At 38.7% G+C, this 19,267-nt stretch overlaps 1 long non-coding RNA gene across 1 annotated transcript in view; it reads left to right on the forward strand.

Annotated features, from left to right (window-relative positions):
• The first annotated feature begins 470 nt into the window (after positions 1 to 470).
• The window catches only part of LOC129146824 (uncharacterized), a 152,435-nt gene continuing 133,638 nt past the window's right edge, over positions 471 to 19,267 (forward strand). The window contains exons 1-2 of the long non-coding RNA XR_008554088.1: positions 471 to 619; positions 1,186 to 1,318. This is a non-coding gene — a long non-coding RNA (uncharacterized LOC129146824). The remainder of the gene's footprint in view (positions 620 to 1,185; positions 1,319 to 19,267) is intronic.

Raw genomic sequence — 19,267 nt, forward strand, 5'->3', positions numbered from 1 at the left:
TCATTTTAGTATGAGTTATTCATACTCAGTAATCTCTAGTAGTGTATTAGTCCTAGTAATCAATGCTTTCTTTTTCAACATTTAAATTTATTTGTTATTTTCCCCCTAAAGTATTTTTTTCTGTATAACATTTTATCTTGTAGTTCTGCCTGAGTCAATGCCATTTTTTTTCTTCTATAGTATCTAAATCCAATATTAATTTTCAATGTTTTTTTTTTTTTTCTTCAGCCTGGAAGACAAGGTGTCATGGTTATCACCATGAACAGTTGAGTCAAAGCCTTAATCAGAATGGTTGATCCACAGAGATCTTGGGTATTGGTTAGTTGATTGTTTTGTCTCTAGAACAAAAATAGATGGGCAGCCCATTCAAGTATTATTTGAAGTGTAGAAGCAGATGTGAACTGAAGTCTGACTTGGATCAGCATCTGTCACCCCTGGATACCATTATTCTCAGTCAACTTAGTATTCTCTGCCCCACTGCAGACAATAACCACAATGGAGCTGTTTCAGAATATTAAGATCCTCTCTTTACCCTCCCACCCACCAAAAAAAGAATGTATTTCTCATGGCATTGGTGAAAGAAGTGTCTCTGGATTTCCTTAGGGGACATAGTTAGAAGGTAGGTGAGAAGTCTTTAAATGCATATTATCATCCTGGTCTCCCTAAGCTTTTGGATACCTTCTAAAATTTCAGCTTCATATATCTCATTTGGGTTCATGTTTTAGTCAATTGATCAGGAAAACTATTAGAATTATTCTAATAGTTCAGTGGTTCAAGAACACTGAATCCAGAATCTCAGTTTGGTTCACTCTTATCAATAAATTCTGTTGACCCCAACACTCTTCCACCCAGATTTAATACTCTTTGGATTAGTTTCCATACATGCTCTCCAGCGCTGTATTGGTACAAACTGGCAATTTTTTTATAATTATTTGGGGAGATACTAACTTTCTCAGTAATCACACTATTAACTTCTTTTTAAAAGACTGAATTTGGTTAGACATCTAGAAAAATTGCAGAATGAGCATGGAGTACTGAACACTTAGTAAGGTGCTAATGTAAACTGCAGCTATTAATCAGATGTAGTTTTGTTGCTTAAGCAAAACATTATATTCTCTGGCACCTGATGCATATACAGTAATCTATCTAGTAAGTGTAATTGATTTTTTTTTTAATTTTTACCAGTTTATTTTCAGCCATCAAGACCAGAAATACACTCAGGGTTCTATCAACCTTCCAAACCTATGTCATATTCGAGTCAACAAGGAACTTGATCATCTCTCCATTCCATAAGAAGCTACATTTGTCTTTTTCAATGGTAATATATTCATGTAACTGGGTGAATAGGAAGTAGTATCTATTCTAACACTTGTCTGACATGCATAAAAATATATTCCCCAATTCTCAGGATTTTTGTCATTCTAAAGTCACATTGGTGACTTTTCTAGGGAACTAGTTGTCTAAGATATGTCAAGACACGAGTAAAGGAAATGACAAATTCCTACTCTTCTATGACTGAGAAAGTTCCACATATATGTCACCGGGGTGTGTTATTTGAACCAACTGGCCAAGTAATCATAAAATTAACAGTTTTGAGTGGGATCCAGAACAAAAGAAGGAACTGAACAGGTCCAGTCTGTTGTATAAGATACTTCACCACTTGGGCTATGTTACCTGAAGATTCATTGTGTGTGAAGTATCTGTGGCAATAGAGATACTATATAGAACCTGAGGTCATTTTTCTTGGTGAATCAAAGTCCAAGATCTTAGGACATTAAGCAAAGATATGCCATCCTCTTTGGAAAACAGTTATCATATTGAGAAATGTCTTTTGTTTTTCTATTGGGCCCTAGTAAAGACTAAGTTCTTGCCCATATAACATCAAAATGCAATACAAACTCAGCTGCCTATAATGAACTGATTATTGTCTGAAACATCAAGTTATAAAATTAGAAATGCACAGCAGCATTCTATCACACACTGGAGGAAATACATACACAGATAATCTCAGTTTTGAGGGCACAAGCAAGATTATTGAAAAAGTTTCCCAAAGAACCGTGACACCTATTCCTACTACAATTTTTTTTTTTCTCTTTCAACCCATGTCTATGGCTTCATGGAAGTTTTAGGGAAAATGAATGGACTTAGGAAATAAGACTTGATTTATAGAAGGCTCAGTATGATATGCTGATTATCTGAGAGCTGTCCATGATGGTCCTGCAAAATAGTGGTGAAGGAAATTCTTCCTAGTAGGCAGAATAAGAAGAATGTCATTTCCATGTCCTTCTTCAGAGCTGCTTTCCATTTTATAACTGAAAAAACCTAAGATCTGAAGTAGTGATTGGTCTATTACTGTCATTCATAAATCACAAAACCACCATAGCTTGCTAATAGTAGAGACATGATACCCTTTGTCCATTCTGTCTATATCAGATTGGGTTTGGTTTCACATAATAAAACCCATTTCATTTTTAAAACATATTTTCTATTTTAAAATAGCATGTTTTAATATATGGAATTGAGTCCTTATACTTCATTAGAAAGACTGGAGGCACAAACCCTAAGTAGAACTCTGAAAGTGACTAGAGTTAAGGAACCACACAGCAATATTTCTTCAAAGTAAGATCCATTACCTCTGCCATACAGAAGAATCTAGGCAATAAGAAGTTGCTATCCCGATAGCAGGTGCCAGGACCACTCAGTCTTAGAGAGGACCCAAGGATCAGAAGTTTCCACTAGAATTGCTGGCTCCAGTGCCACAATGCATCTGCTAGATCTGACCAACAAAATGAATGTGACACATTCTACCCTCTTTCTCCTTACTTATCCTGGAACAGTGCACTGGAAGGGTATTACTTCATTTTTTCTTAAAATTAACTGCATGAATTTATTGAGTGTTCATAGGCAGTGAGCTAAGTTCTTTGCATTCACTATACTAATGAATTCTCACAAACTCAAGAATATAATGAGGAATGTGAAGTACAAGAAAGCTATGAAATCTGATGAAGATTGTGTGCTCATTGATTGAGGTAGAACTTTCTCACATTCAGAATCTAGTTACCAAAGAATCTGAGAATTTCAATATTTATCTTTCTAATTTTTGTAGTACCAAATGTCCATTAGGACAAGGTTGGACCAGATCTGAGCTAGTCAAACCACTGGATCCACAATCTAACTTACGTTAACTATAACTGTTAAGCTATTTCTCCCTCATTGACTATGAGCTCCTCAAAGGTATCCCGATTTCTCCTTTAGCATAGACACTTACAAATACTAGGCAATTAGTAAATGTGTTTTATGATACAGATGCTATAGGCATTTTAATTTCAACTCATTTCAGTAACATAGGCTTAAGCTTCTGTGAAACCACTGACTTTTTGTGGTCAAACAGAAGACCAAATTAGGCTTTCTCCCTAAACTTAGAAAGAAATAGTATTTTCATTTTATCAAAGTCTTTATTTCCTAACTTTGTTGTGGTTACATCAAAAACACATAGCAACACTCAGAATGTGTCATAACTACAGAAAGTAGGGAATAGCATTTTGCTGGGTTAAAAAAATCATAAGAAAACTAGCTGAATGATGATTTTAAAAAATCATATAGAAAACTAGCAGGTTGCCAATCAGAAGTGTGTGGGTTTTAGAATAGAGATCAGTGAGCATAAGCAAGCTCAGTAGGCTAGCCCTATAGAAAGTAGAACGTGATGACCTGGTAGATGCTCTGGCAAAAAGAAAGTGCCAGGAGGAAGTGATAAGCTGAGGTTCAACTGGATATCAGCTTCAGATGAGTGAGCTACAAGCTGTAGAGAACAGTCTTCTGATTTCAGGCCATTGCAGATGATGGTTCCAACTACAAAGGTAGAGAATGTAGGAAATAAAAATGACATTCATGGGAGATGCAGCATGTTTGAATCTGAATACAGTCACAGTATCCAATCAAATCTGGACTGGAGAACATAAATGAAAATATTTTTGTCTGATTAACATGTGCCTTGATGACATGTTGCTCAGAAGACAGGATCTTCAGCTAGAGGTAAAGATTAGGGAGTCATCCAAGAATGAATGGTAGTAAAAACCTTAAGTGTGGATGAGTTTGCTTAGAATGAGGGAATAAAAACTTCAAAAACAATGGAAAATTCCATGATTTTATGTTGTTCCACACAGTACCTACTAGCCATGAAAAATGGCAGATTGAGACCTAGGACCTCAACATTTTTATTTTATTAAATTAATTTAATTTCATAAAGTCACTTTTTAGTATGGTTGCTATCATGTCAAATAACACAGGTGTAGAATGAAAGAAAGAGATAGCTGAGAATAAAATTCTTAAAAAGAAAAATATTGAATAACAGGTTATCTTGATGCCATTAAAGATAAATAAGAAGACCTGTCTTTTTGAGTTGTTTGCTTTTTTTCCCTTCCATGTTTTATAAAATGGTAAGACAATCAAATGATACAGAAGCACTCGTATTGGAAACCAACGGCTTCATAACTCATACCTTGCTACTTCTAGCTAAGTGGAAAATTATCTTGAGCCATCCTTTTGTATTCTGATGTTAGTTATCTTCAGAGTTCTGAAAAATGTTTATGTTTTTTTTTATGTATCACTTTATCAACGTTAAATGTTAACTATGAGCTTCTTTTTTAGGAACAAACCATATTTAGTTCACATACACTATATTTCATTCCCTTTCTTCATTAAATGTTTATTGTGCTCATTTTTCTATTGATTATATTTGTTACTTAAATATACTTTCACTTTCATGTCTCTATCAACTTTAGTTTCTATTTCATCTCCCTTCCATGAAAATAAAGATGTTAGTGAGGTAACCCCAGTTTTTCTCCAGTGACTCTTCCATCTCTTCTTTTGTTAAATATGTATAATGTAATTACTTCTACGTTATCCAAGTTATAAACATTTACATTCTGTTCTGGAGTCATAATAAGTGCTTGGTGTTGTCTGAATCAACAATTCTTTTTTTTTTTTTTTTTTTTTATTTATTACTACAAACACTGGGTACAGTCAGAAGCGCTGGAGGGTGAGAGAATTCACCACCAGAGCCAGAGCGGGAACAGAACAGGCAGAAGGACCGGAACACACTGCGGAGGGGCGCAGCGGGCGGCAGGAGAGGTCTGCGCGCCATGTGGGACCCTCGCGGGCTGGCCAGGGATCCAACCAGCACTGCAGAGACTGCGGGCAGTTTTGCAGCCCAGCGCTCAACTGCTGCGCCACCAGGGGAGGCCCTGAATCCACAACTGTGAAGAAAGTAGTAATGTGACTTTTGGGAGGAGTAATGTGAGACATTATCTGCTGGTCTCCTTTCGTTCTCTATCTTATTTTGCTGGTGGAAAAATAATATCTCAAATCTATATGTCCTCAAATTTATCATCTAGTCCACTATTTGTAATTTTCTCATAGGATCATAAGTTATTAATATCCTTGTTCTGCAGGTAAAGAAATAAACATGGGGCCTCCCCGGTGGCGCAGCGGTTGAGCGCTGGGTTGCGGGGCTGCCCGCAGCCTCTGCAAGGCCGGTTCGATCCCCGGCTGCTCTCCGGCCACCAGAGGAGGGTCCCACATGGCGCGCAGACCCCTCCTGCCGCCCACTGCTCCCCTCAGCAGTGTACTTCGGTCCTTCTGCCTGCTCTGCTCCCCGCTCTGGCTCTGGTGAATTCTCTCACCCTCCCGTGCTTCTGACTGTACTCAGTGCTTGTATAAATAAATAAATAAAAATAAATCTTTAAAAAAAAAAAAAGAAAGAAAGAAAGATGGAGGGCCTCCCTGGTGGCACAGGCGGTTGAGGGCAGCCCTGTGAAGCTGTCTGCAGCCTCTGCAGCACCAGTTCCATCCCGGCTGGCTGGCCAGGGTCCCACATAGCACAGCAGACCTCTCCTGTCTTGCCCGCTGCTCCCCTCAACAGTGTATTTTATCAGTCTGCCTGTTCTATTCCCCACTCTGTCTCTGGTGAATCCTCTCACCCTCCTGCGCATCTGGCCTGTACCCTGGTTCTTGTATAAATAAAATAAATCTTAAAAAAAAAAAAGAAATAAAAATGGAAAAACAGAATGACTTGACCAGGGTTTTATAACAAAAAAATGGGTAAATTAAAAGTCAGTTAAGTTTCTCATGATGTATCACCTCATAAATCTATCCTCAGTTAGATTTCTGAAACATGCAAGTTTGCAAAAAGTAATGTGGGGTCTCCCTGGTGGTGCAAGGGGTTAAGGACCGCACTATGAAGCAATCCACAGCCTCTGTGGCATGAATTTGATCCCCTGCCGGCCAGAGAGAAACCCACATGGTGAGGCAGACCTCTCCTGTCTTTTCTCGCCCGCTGCTCCCCTCTGCAGTTTATTTCAGTCAATCTGCCTGTTCTGTTCCCCACTCTGTCTCTAGTGAATCTTCTCACCCTGCCCCCACACCTCTGGCCTGTACCCCAGCTCTTGTATGCATAAAAAATAAATCTTTAAAAAAAAGTAATGGGCTGGGTTTCCTGCTTCAGGTTTATAATCCGTGGTTTATGTTGGAGCAGAGAAATTTGAAGCTTGTGTACTGTGACCACATTTTCTTTCAAGGAACTACAAAAATACCTTCAGGCATCTGGTGCTTCATGAAACCAAGCTGGCAAATGCTTACCTATGCGTAAAGGATCCTCCAACATTAAACTAACTTTTATCAAACTCTCATGTGCTAGTGTCTGGACTATGGTATTTCATTGACACAACTCTTTAAGTAGAGAATGAATCAGAGATGGAATCGAGTAGTTAAAATTTCAATAATTCATTACAATGTTTGAATCCCTTCTGTAAAATGGGCTAGAACAAACTGTGCTTCGGGTATAGCTCATAAATTTGCATATTCAGAAGATGATTTGAATTTAGTAAATGAGGTTAAGGAGTTTTGTTGCTTAGGAGCTAGGTTTACAAACATAAAACTAAAGCATAATGATGAAATACTGTTAAACTTTGTTCCTGTTACGAGCCAAAGAATTGACCCAATTCTTGTCACTGGGGATGTGTTTCCATGCACAAAACAAAAAACTCTGAACACTCTTCTAAGTTCCTAAATTCCAATGAGGGTAGAGCTCCAGTGGCTACATAGTAAAGATAGGCTCCTGAACTACAAATTCCACCCCGAATAGCACAGTCACTTTTGACAATCCTGTGATTAACGTAAGCTTATTAAATAGGTAAATCAAGTAGGTGGCAGATCCAAGTTAAATGAAGATTATACAACAGGGGGACTCTTTAAGAAAAAAGAATATGATGTTATAAATGCAACATTAAGCTCCAAAATAAATATTTTGAAAGATAAAATATAGCTCAATCTATTATAAAAATTACAGATATTAAGGTCCCAACAAATGCTACAAACTATCCAGAAATTAACATATCTTTATTAATGAACTCATCTATATAATACCATGTTTATACCCATTGTTGATTGTAAATTGGTTGGTCACAGCTTCCCATGGCAATATATTTTTGATTATAACTTTTTCTGTGAAGAAAATGGAAAAATAATTCATTTTTTCTTCAGTTGATTTTATAAAATTATTATTGGTAGTTTACAAAAGTTTTATTCAACTTCACAATTTATTACTGATAATGAAAATTGTCTCAATTTTCTTACAACATGAGATAATGAGGTTTGGTAATTGGTAAAATTGTGCCAGACTACCTCACATCTCCACAGAACTGAAATTTGGCTATGACTTTCTTTTGGTGTTAGTTGGTTGTAGAAGTGTTTTTGGAGATCAGTCCTACAATAAGATAAGCAATGACTTAGTTACTTATGAAAATAACTGGGAACTGTATAATTATATCCTACTAACCCCCAACTAAATATTAGCTTAGATTTCCCAAATGCTCCTGTGCAGCTAAAATATTAAAAAAAAAAAGAAAAAGAAAAATAACCACAGAAATATCTTCCTAAGACCCCTTTCATGGCATCAGAAGGGACCCATAAAAAGGAGGTAGTTTGAAACTTAATCTTCATAAACTTCACAGTAAAATCCACTCTGACCCCAGGATTATGAAAGGAGTAACAGATTTAGAATGCAAGACCTAGATTCTCACTTGGATCTCCCACTGATTTCCTATTTAGTACTGGTACAATTTTTTCATCCCTTGACCCCTCAGTGATACCTTTAAAAAATGAGAGTTTTGATTACAGAACACCCAAAGTTCTTCTGCTAACATCAAATTGTAGGAAATAAAACTGGCTGCAATAGCAGAATCCACATGGTAAGAGTACTCCCTGCTGCCAGGGACTCTGAATACATAGCATCTTGGTCTAAATTCAGGCGACAGAACAACCCTAGCCATTCCACTCTGTTTTGAAGTGGCTGCCTTGTTTTTTAAGAACATGGTCAGACAGCTCTTTTCAAGGAAAAGGTGTAGTCTTTCCAGGGACTCTAGAGCCCTCTGAATCCCAGTGATCTCTTATGAGTCACTAAATGATTGATGAGGGACTTATTTCCACGGGGACCACTTCTGCCCTCCCAGCAGCTGGAGAGCTTAACCCAACCCTGACACAGCTTCCTGAGTTGGGCTGGGCTTCCACTTAACCAAAGCATTCAGGGCAGGACTTGACAATTCTGTGCTTTGGGCCCCAATAGGGATTCCAGAAGAAAAAGGGTGGGAACATGGTAGAACTACTAATCTGTGCTCTCATTTTTCTCCTCGGTTAAGGTCTCAAGAGGTTTGTGGTAACTGGAAAGGAGTGTTAATGACAAAGGTGCTCTCAAATGCTGAATGAAACGTTTCTTGGTACGTGGGGCTGTCGATAGATATGTCCCCATTCTATTTGCCTCTGATCTTCATAGAATAGATGACCTTTCCTGGCTCATATGGTTAAAGTCCACCTCTTTTGCTATCAATCACCTCACTGACACTTTCTCGGTCTGTCTTCCTCTCACTGGTTTTTCTTCAGGTCTGTCAAGAGCAGACCAAGAATCATTTATTTGAATGGAGATCCAGGTCTGAAATATAACAGACAGGCACAGCTGTGTTAGAGGATTTAATCCTGAGTACATTCTAAAATAGAACTCAACCACAGAGGGCATGGAAACATGCCTTGCTCAGCACTGCCAGGGAATGTGGCCCTGAAGCTTGGGTTTTTCACGCCTCAAGCTCATTAAACCCCTAACCTTCATTTCACACATCATACATATCATGTCCCTCCAGAATTTTTGGCTTCCTTCCTTCAAATAGAACACCTCATTTTCCTCAGGTTGCTTCAACTTATCTTTTATCACTTTGGCATTTTTTAAATGTTAGGGCTATAACAATAGGGAATATGAATGTCTCTGTAGAGGGAAGAATTGATCTAGTGAATAAAATTATTGTATCATAGGCATATAGTGCTGGAGGGAATCCTAGAAATCATGAGATTTACCATCATCATCCCACAGATTGGCAAAAAGAGGACCAAAATGATTTGGGGTCATTACCAAGAAAGTAATAACTGACTTCCTGCTCTGTATTTATTTATATTAAACCATTTTAAAAGCAGTATTCCTGACACCAAGTAATTTTGTGAAGATAATTAAAATAAATTTTATAAAAGTAGGTGCTTAAGGCAATCATCCAGCTAATTGCTTAGTCTTTTGTTTTAACATTGGAGACTGACCTAGAAGTGCCAAAGAAATTGTCCTATAATATTCATATTTTTTTTTAATATTTGCTTTCCTCCTTCTCCAAATCACCTTGTATAAATATCATAGTCATAAATAAGTATGTGGATGCACACACATACCTACAGTAAGCCATGGGGACTACCAACTGTGCAGTTGCTCTCCCTGGATCTCTGAGGTACAAGGATAGGCAATATGATAAAGGCTTGGTGAGGTTACCAGCATAGTAGGAGAGCCAACCTCCACGTCCTTCTACCCCTGACTCTAGAATTAGACAGAATGGGATATCTTTTTTTAATATTTATTTATTTATGAATACAAGAACTGGGGTGTAGGTCAGAGGTGCAGGGGGTGAGAGGATTCACCAGAGAGATTGGGGAGCAGAACAGGCGATTGACTGAAATACTCTGCTGAGGGGAGCAACGGGTGAGACAGGAGAGGTCTGCTGCAACATGTAGGGAAGCTCCCTGGCTGGCTGGGTATTGAACTCATGCTGCAGTGGCTGGAGATAGATTGATAGCACTGTGTCTTTAACCTCTGCACCACCAGGGAGGCTCTGTAATTTTTAAAAATATAAGATTTTTATACCTTGATAGAAATGGAGAGGAGCATAACCAATTTATTCTAAGATGTCAATAAAAAACTTTAGGAAAGATAGTAATTGAACTGGTCTTAGAGATGAGTAGGAATTTTACATGTGCTCAATGATAGAGGAACAACAATCAAAGTGAAGGAAGCAGTGTGGACATAGCAAGGAGGTAGGGTGGGCATTGGACATTGAGGGTGTTGGCCCCAAATGATTTGTCAGAAGATGCCTATCCCATGATTGAGTGAGAAGCAGGAAGAAATACAAAGCTCTACCCAGAAAAGAGAAATTTCAGTAATACTTTAGTTTCTAGGAACAAATTACTATATGAATTTGGAGTTGGTGGGAGAACTGGTGGGATTTTCATGTTTTGATGCTTCCACATTTTAGCTATTTCCCTATAAAGAAGTCCTAAGATCTTCTGGCTTGCCTCTTTTCAAATCCTGGCTTTGTTCTCACTAACTCTGAAACCAAAGGCAACTTACCTAATTCTCTCTGACCTCTGTTTTTTTGTTTATATGGCTTATTCAAGGTATGTGAAAATTAAACTAACATGAAACTTGTGGTTGAGAGTCGAGATTCTAGAAACAGACCATCTGGGTCCAGATCTTATTTTTGCCATTACCATGTGTCTAACCTTGAGCAAGTCACTCAACACTGTGTGCTTCAGTTTCTTCATTTGCAAGATAAAGAACAAAATAATAGTACTAACCTCATAAATTTGTCATGAAGATTAAATAAGTTATATAATGTCAGGTATTACTCGTAGTAGAAGATGTCAAACTCTCTTTGTCTTCACCCACCTAATCCCAAATTCCTTGAATAATTATTTAAAAATAGCTTGTTGAAAGGAAAAAAAGATAACTTCTACTTGTATATCCTCTACCTTCTCTAGGAATCAGGTGCAACGAGACTCTCTGGCATCATGAGCTTGAGCTGCACTTATTGCATTATGTTGCTTGCTTGATATTTTATTTTGTTGGTAACACTGGGCAAGGATTTGAGGTAAAGGCCTCCCTGGTGGCACAGGCGGTTGAGCGCAGCACTGTGAAGCTGTCCATAACCTCTGCAGTGCGATTTCGATCCTGGCCAGCCAGCGAGAATCCCTCATGGCACAGCAGACCTCTCCTGTCTCGCCTCAGCAGTGTATTTTGTCAGTCTGCCTGTTCTTTTCCCCGCTTTGTCTCTGGTGAATCCTCTCACCCTCCCTCGCATCTAGCCTGTATCCCAGTTCTTGTATAAATAAATACATCTTGAAAAAAAAAAGAATTTGAGATAAGAATGCGACCTATTACTAAGGTCCTTTCCACCCCACTGTCTGCAGGGGACAGGGGATGTGTGAAAAAATGTGGTTGGATAGGAGTCAGGATCCTGTGTTTGTCATAGGTTCTAATTTGGTCATGGCCTTCCCTCTTTGGATCTCATTTTCCTAATATGTTAATGAGGGAGTTGGGCAGAATGATCCTAAGTTCCTTGGAGTCTCAGTAGAATCACTGTATGAATACATTTTCTTCTTTTCTGTTATTTCCTCTGGCTCAGGAAGCTGACAAGGGAGAAGCAGATGACAGCGGTCTCCTTGCAGTTCCCAAAATGTCTCCCAATCCTGAGGAGAGAATTCTGGGGACTTACACAAAGGCTAGCTTACGCTCTGCCCCCTCTAATTATGGCCCATTAAGGCCCCAGATCCCTCCTGTCTGTGAATGTACTATTTAACATTCTCTCTGGTGGTGCCTTGGCTAAGGACTCAAACCATCGCACTCACTTCTGTTGATGTTTATGCTGAGAAACTAGATAATCCTCACTGCAGTGACAAGTTGATTGAAGCAAGTAAAAACCAAATGGGGTTTAGAATTCTAATTGCTGACAGATTCATAATGGTGTGTGAGTCTGGTGTCTGCCTGGCTGTCCTGCTGTTCAGAGCAAAGTGTGAAGTTAAAGAGTATATTGTTTCTGGACATTTCTCAAGCCCAGAATTGTTTCTTTCCTGAATGGAGATGTGGGGGAGAAATGTGGCTTTCTAAAAATGATGAAGAAAAACAGCCACAGCACTTAAGATGTGAGGAAAGACAATCAAATGGAGTTTAGTCATGAAAAGTTATTGAGGAGATGGATGCAGGTGGAAGACATTTGGGTTCTCATTGGATGTTGATGCTATATGACTTGGACAAGTCACTTAAATGCTCTCACTTTTTAAATGGGAGTGTCAGATTGAAACTGTTTTCTTTTTGTTGTCTAATAGAAGTTTCCTACTTAATATTTCTAGGAAGAAATATATACAAGCAAAGTCAAAATAGGTTTAGTGAAAGTTCCCTAAATGTCCAGTACTAGCAGAGAAAATGTATTTTTCATTAATATCTTTATATGTATATGCAGTTTTACAAATTACATTGCAAGGGTTCAAACAAAAATATCTAATGCTGACTATTTCTGAGTTGATAAGGAGGGAAGACAGACTGGGATTAGGAGAAAAGTATTTCAATTATATCTGCATAACTCTTTATTAATAAAAAAATTTGAAGTAAATATGGCAAAATAAGAACAGTTGTAAATTATGGCTGGTGTGAAACACTGATTTGTAAGAGTTAGGTAGTTTTGGTAGTGTTCCTATTTATCAAATTAAAAATAAAGATTAAATACTTGTTGCCCCTTCAAGCTCTAGTTAGTATTGTGATTTTTTTTAAAAGACATCCTCTTTGAACTTCAGATTTCTCATTCCTAAGCTAAAGTTGGTATTATTGATCTGTGAGATCCTTTGAATCCCTAAATTTCATTTCTGGTCAAAAAAATAACAGGATGGTTAATTGATAGGACTGGTGTGTCTTACTAGCTTAGCTGTGTTTGATTGAAAGGAAATGTGATGATTTTTTTCTTCCTCACAATTTCTAGTAATAAAAGATCACTGCACAGAGCAATATATCACTACTTCTTCTGTAGAGATACATTCTATTTCTCTAGAAACTGCATGCATTTTCATTTTAACATAAAAATTTTTTTTTTCTATTTTTAAGATTTATTTATTTAACCATACAAGCACTGGGTACAGTCAGAAGCGCAGGAGGGTGAGAGAATTCACCAGAGCCAGAGCGGGGAGCAGAGCAGGCAGAGGGACCGGAGTACACTGCTGAGGGGAGCAGCGGGCGGCAGGAGAGGTCTGCGCGCCATGTGGGACCCTCACCCGGCCGCTGGGGATAGAACCGGCACTGAAGAGGCTGCGGGCAGCTTCACAACCCAGCGCTCAACAGCTGCGCCACTGGGGAGGCCCTGAAATACATGTTTAAATAGGTGAATATTATTGAAAACAAAAGGCTGTAAAATAAGAATAAAAGTTAAGACAAATTCAGCAATGAATGAACCAAAATAAAAATATAAATATCTTACACTGTTGAATTTCCTCCAGGAAAGAGGAAAGTGGCAATTATTTGAGAAGAAGAATGTGCTCATAGAATAAAATGGGGTTTGCGAATGAAAAAATCTAGGATGTTAGTTCTGTCTATGATACTCTACCTGGGTGGCTTTGAACAGTTTACTTTAATGTTTTAGTGGCCTAGTTTCCTCAATTATAATGTGATAAAGCTGAAGTAGGTAAGCTTTAAGGTCCCTTCTGTTAAAATTAAAAACAAACAAACAAACAAAAAACATTGTACTCAATACTAGAAGCGCTTCGAGAGAAAGATCTGAAACAACCAACAGCAGATGAGGAATGTCATAGCTGGAGCCCATAGTGATTAAGATATGAGACTAATCACAGTTTCATTTTATGCTTGTGGCCATTCTCCCTGATGCTATCTTTTCCTTAGCATGTACCCTATTCACAGTATTGGTTTCACATTGTCTTGGGCCTCCTATACTAACCGATCCTGTATCCTGAACATTACTTTTCTTGGTGGTCTCATTGTTCTCCATGACAATATCTCTTTTGTAGCTCATGGTCTTTGTCTGGTTTCTTACCCACTTTTGTTATCCATAGCATCTTTCAAATGTGCAGTCTGGGTAACTTTCTAGAATGTTAGGGCTGAAAATCCTTTGGCATGGAAAACTTCAGGTTTATAATAAAAAATGATCATTTTACTCACTCATCAGCTGTTACTATTGAGTTAAAAATTGCTTTATGGGCCTCCCTGGTTGTGCATTTGGTTGAGCGCCGCACTATGAAACTGTCCACAGCCTCTGCAGTGAGGGTTAGATCCCGGTTGGCTGGGGAGAAACCCACATGGTGCAGCAGACCTCTCCTTACTCGCCCACTGCTCCCTTCAGCAGTGTCTTCCATCTGTCTGTCTGTTCTGTTCCTGGCTCTATCTCTGGTGAATCCTCTCACCCACCATACCTCTGGCCTGTACCTCAGTTCTTGTATAAATAAATAAATCTTTTTTTAAAAAAATCACCATTAAAAATTGCTTTATAACACTTAAAACAAAATATGGAATGCTTCTTTTCAGAAAAACTTTTACTCTGTAATCTGTTATATTACTCTCTCTCTTCATATCCTAATCTCACATCAATCTGACTTTTTAGGATCATCTTTTGAATTTATACTAGTCTTTCTTCGGTAAGATGTGAGAAGCTTCAGGCACATTATGAGCTAATAAATTGACAGCTTCTAGATTAAAGCAAATGCAGAGACAATGATTAAAGAGCTTCTACACTAGTAAAGTGAATAATAAGCACTCAGAGATTGTCTTTGGATAAAGGGTCCCTGTGGGCATATTTCAAAGTCCATTCAGTGGCCAGGGGTTGAAGAGTTCTTCTAGATGAGGAACTTAACCTGCTCTTCAGATTGTTTTCTAAGGAGAAAGGGAGTAAAGCCACGACTCAAGCTTGCCAAGCTTCGTTTATAAACCTGTGGTTCCAGATAGTCTAAGAATTCTGAAGCTAAGACCCCTGAGTTATGTTTCCAGAATCAAAAGGCAACCTGAATGCTGATACTACCCTGGCAACCTAAAAGCACTAATATGGGTGGTTCTCTGCCATTTTCTAGTTGTTTTTTGCCAACCACGACTTCCATTCTATATTACGCATAGCATCATGAACACAGGGAAATGCTCCCATTGGCTGCTTCAGATTCAGCAAACACAATGCAGCCATTTTTAACACTGAGTTCTTTTGTTAGCTTTTAGCACCTGCCTTTTCAGAGTTGTTGATTTTTCCTTAATGAGATGTCTCACCCTGGTCAGCATAAAGTGTACCTGACAGAGAGAAAACAGAGCCTGGATTATCATCACTGCCACTGGACCATAAACGAGACAAAACCTGATGATGGTGAATTGTGGGGGGAAGAGTTGCAGTAATATTGTATTTTCTGATCTACTGACAGTCAACACGTGTTCATGGAAATCACTCTGTCACTGGATGTCCATCTCAAGTCTTGGGAAAGAAGATTGAGGTGATAAGGTCAGAGGAGGACAGATGGAATTATCCCTGAAAAAAGATCACATGTTTACTATAGGGGTTGGTTTCTTGTAACTGTATTTCTTGCCTTAGAAAAGTAATAGTGATAGGGCTACGCTGAACTCATGTTTTTCTACTGACATCTATGAGAAATAAAATATTTTAATATTAGCTTGAGGAGGGAAATGATTAGCCATTCTTCTAATTTAAATACATGATCATAGTCACTGAGAATGAGAGTAAGGAGTTATGTTTGAGGTTTTCACTCTCAGCTTGAACTCTGGAGGCAGACTGCATTGCATTTAAAATCTTCTTAAGAATTGCACAGTGTAAGGCATACTGCTTAATCTCTGTGCCTCAGTGTCCTCATCTGTCAGAAATAATTACTTTTGCATAGAATTCTTATAATTCTAAAATGATACAATTTAGGGAAAGTGCTTAACAGGGTGCTAGGTTCATGATAATAACATGTATTATCATTATCATTGTTACTGTTACATTGTGCAACTGAGGGCAGATTGGGTCAAAATATATAATCCCTTATTAGGGAGGTGTTATCCTCAGGCAGTAACAAAGAGGGGAATGTGATTTATTGCCCACTGTCCTAAGAAGCTTTGAGGCTCTGCATTATCCTCTGAGTAAGTCTGTATTCCTTATCCTCAAGGTAAAGCTCAAAAGATCCTTCTTGTTTGGCTCTGGCAGCTGTGACTAGACCCATTCTTTGCCATTCTCTCTCTGATTGACTTTGGATCTTTCCCAGGGTTTGATCAGTTCACCCTATTTTTTTCTGAATAATCCATGATCATTTTCATCTGCAGGACTTCACATTTGTCCCTTCAGCCTGACAAGTGCTTCCTCTAATCTTTCTCCCTGGTTAATTCCACCTATTCTTTAAATTAATTAGTCCTACCTACAAAGCCCTGAATGATATAGTGTTAGTTTTTTTTTTTTGTTTTTTTTTTTTTTTTCAAATTCCTACAACAAATGTTGGATTTCCTCTCTCCTTATCTGTCTGATTTGACTAGATATATTCTTTTAAATTCCCCTATATTTGGCTCATTGTTTTATTCTCAGATCCTAGAAAAATGTCTGCCATGGGGTAGCTGCTCACTAAATATTTGTTGACTTGGGCAAATGATTCATAGTGTTTCTTTCTCTCCACACAAAGGATCTTGCAGCCTGAACATAATGGAAGCTTTTGTTTTACTTCCAGTTTCTGCTAAGTGGGAGCTAACAGGTTGCTATTAAAATCACTGAGGCAGCATTTTCCCCAGAGGAACCCATCCAAACCTCTGACTTCACATGAACAGGGTTTAGAAGAGAACATTGCCTTGCCCTGAGAGAGGTTGGGAATATCAACAATTAGGCCATGGGAAAGAGAGGAGAATGGTGATTAGGTCTCTGTGCTAAGCAAGGGACTTGAAGAAGTATGATTTCCATTGTCTCTCTGGGTAATCCTCCCTTACATTTTCTCATGATTGCCTGCAATAAGATTTCTTAATCGTTCAAGGGGTTTAGAGTGTGATCCCTTGAATGTATAATTATCTCCATTATTCAAAACAAAGAAGACGCGTGCCAGTCGGAAAAAAATAAAAATAAAAATGTTGCCTCCAGCTGAAAACTAGTTCAACTGTTCCCCCCATTCCCAGATTCTCTTTTCTGTTCTTTCTCAGTACTATCCAGAGCCCTATCTCTGTGGGTTCTAAAGTTGCAGCAATAAGATAGAAATAAGTCCAAATAGCAGCTGGGTACTCTAACCAATAGTCACGTAGCACTCAGGACAGACTGCAAGATACATGGTCTCATCCCACAGTAGGGAACCTGCTAGGGCAAAATAAATTTGCCACACATACCTTTATAGTTAATTTCAGTGTTTCTTTGTTTTCCCTTTTCCTCTCCTTAGGAAACACATTAGTATTCATCTGTGCTCCTGAAACAGTGGCTCTGTCTCCTATGCCCTGCTCTGTCACTGGTTTGTACCCTAAAATCCCTGCAACCCCTGGGACACAGGGATACTGAGAAAAGCTTCCAGATGGGGTTCAGATGACTGGTCTGGAGTTGGCTCTGACACATACCTGCTGTGTGCTCTTGAGATATTATTTCTACCTGGGTTTTCATTTCCTTGGCTTTAAAAGAGGTCATTGGTGGCTTCCCCACTGCCTCAGTTGAGCGCAGCACTGTGAAGCAGTCTGCTGCCTCTGCAGCGCCAGTTTGATTCCCGGCTGGCCAGAGAGAATCCCACATGGCAAGGCAGACCTCTCCTGTCTTGCCTGCTGCTCCCCTCAGCAGTACTTTCAGTCCGTCTGCCTGTTCTGCTCTCCACTCTGTATCTGGTGAATCCTTTCACCCTCCCGCAACTCTGGCCTGTACCCCTGCTGTTGAATAAATAAAAATAAATTAAAAAATATATAAAAGAGGTCATTGGTCTACATGAAGGACAGCTAATTGCTTCCTGTAACAGGTCAAGTAGAGCATATTTTAGGCCTTGTGGACCATATGATCCATCTTGCACACACTCTAGTTGGCTGCTGTAACACTAAAGCCAACCAGAGGCAATGTGGCTGAGCATGGCTGAGCTCCAAGGGACCTTGACATGTGGACCCAGAAATTTGAATTCCATTTATTTTTTTACATATCTTGGAGTATTATTATTTTAAATTTTTTTTCCAACTGCTTAAAACACAAAAACCATACTTACCTCACATTCCCTAGAAAAATAGGCAGGAAGGCTGTGTTTTGCCAATGCCTGATCTACACCTACATTTTCAATAGAGGGGCTATAAAAGTTCAAGGGAGACTTATGGTAGAGATACACAGCAGCATTTTGTCCATTGATCTGATTTGCCTTTTTTGTAATAATGTTTAATGCACTTTGAATTTCAAATGCAATTAAATGTGGGTGTATGATTTTTGTCAAAGGGAGTTTGAAAAGACTGAGGAAGGTTTTGATGTTGATTTTGATGACTCCAAGGCCTTCAAACACACCCTCTATCAGCCCCTAGAATGGTTTGGCTGATCTGATTCCAGGTGATTCTGAGCCACTGTGGACCAAATGGCATTTGCTAAATTTCATTTATTCATGGTCATGACAGGGAGCTGAAGCATGAATAATACACAGGCTGGATAAAAAATCAGTTATACTGTGTGTGGCTTTAAAATGCATCATGGATATTTTTTTGCCTCTGAAGATTTACCTTCCTAATCCCTTTTGCTGATATGAAAATGAGTTTGCATTACCTGGACTCATAGTGGATTATGGTGGAATGGGGATGCAGAGGACCGACATGCTAGAAATGTAATAAAATTGATGCCCCAGGTTAAATCTTCCTCTTTGGTGCCTCTTGACTCTCCCAAGAAATGAGATTTTTTTTTTTCTACCAGCCCCTTCTTTGCACTCTCTTATCAGGGCTATAACATTGACTTTTCTCATTCTAAGCATGCATCCTTGACCTGACCCCTGTCCTGGAACTTCCCCCACATTTCTTGAGTGGCAACACACTCTTGGTTTTGAGACTAGGACCTAGGCAACCCTAACATATCTTGACTACTGTGCCAATACATAAAGGGATGATTAATAATGATACATCAATTTCAATCCTATCATTTTTAAAACACTCTTACAGTGGAGAACTGTCTTGGTATGCACATGAGTAGAGAAG

The sequence above is a fragment of the Talpa occidentalis genome, unplaced genomic scaffold (assembly GCF_014898055.3).
Source record: "Talpa occidentalis isolate TD23 unplaced genomic scaffold, MPIMG_talOcc4v2.1 talOcc4.4, whole genome shotgun sequence".
Taxonomy (NCBI): Eukaryota; Metazoa; Chordata; class Mammalia; order Eulipotyphla; family Talpidae; genus Talpa; species Talpa occidentalis.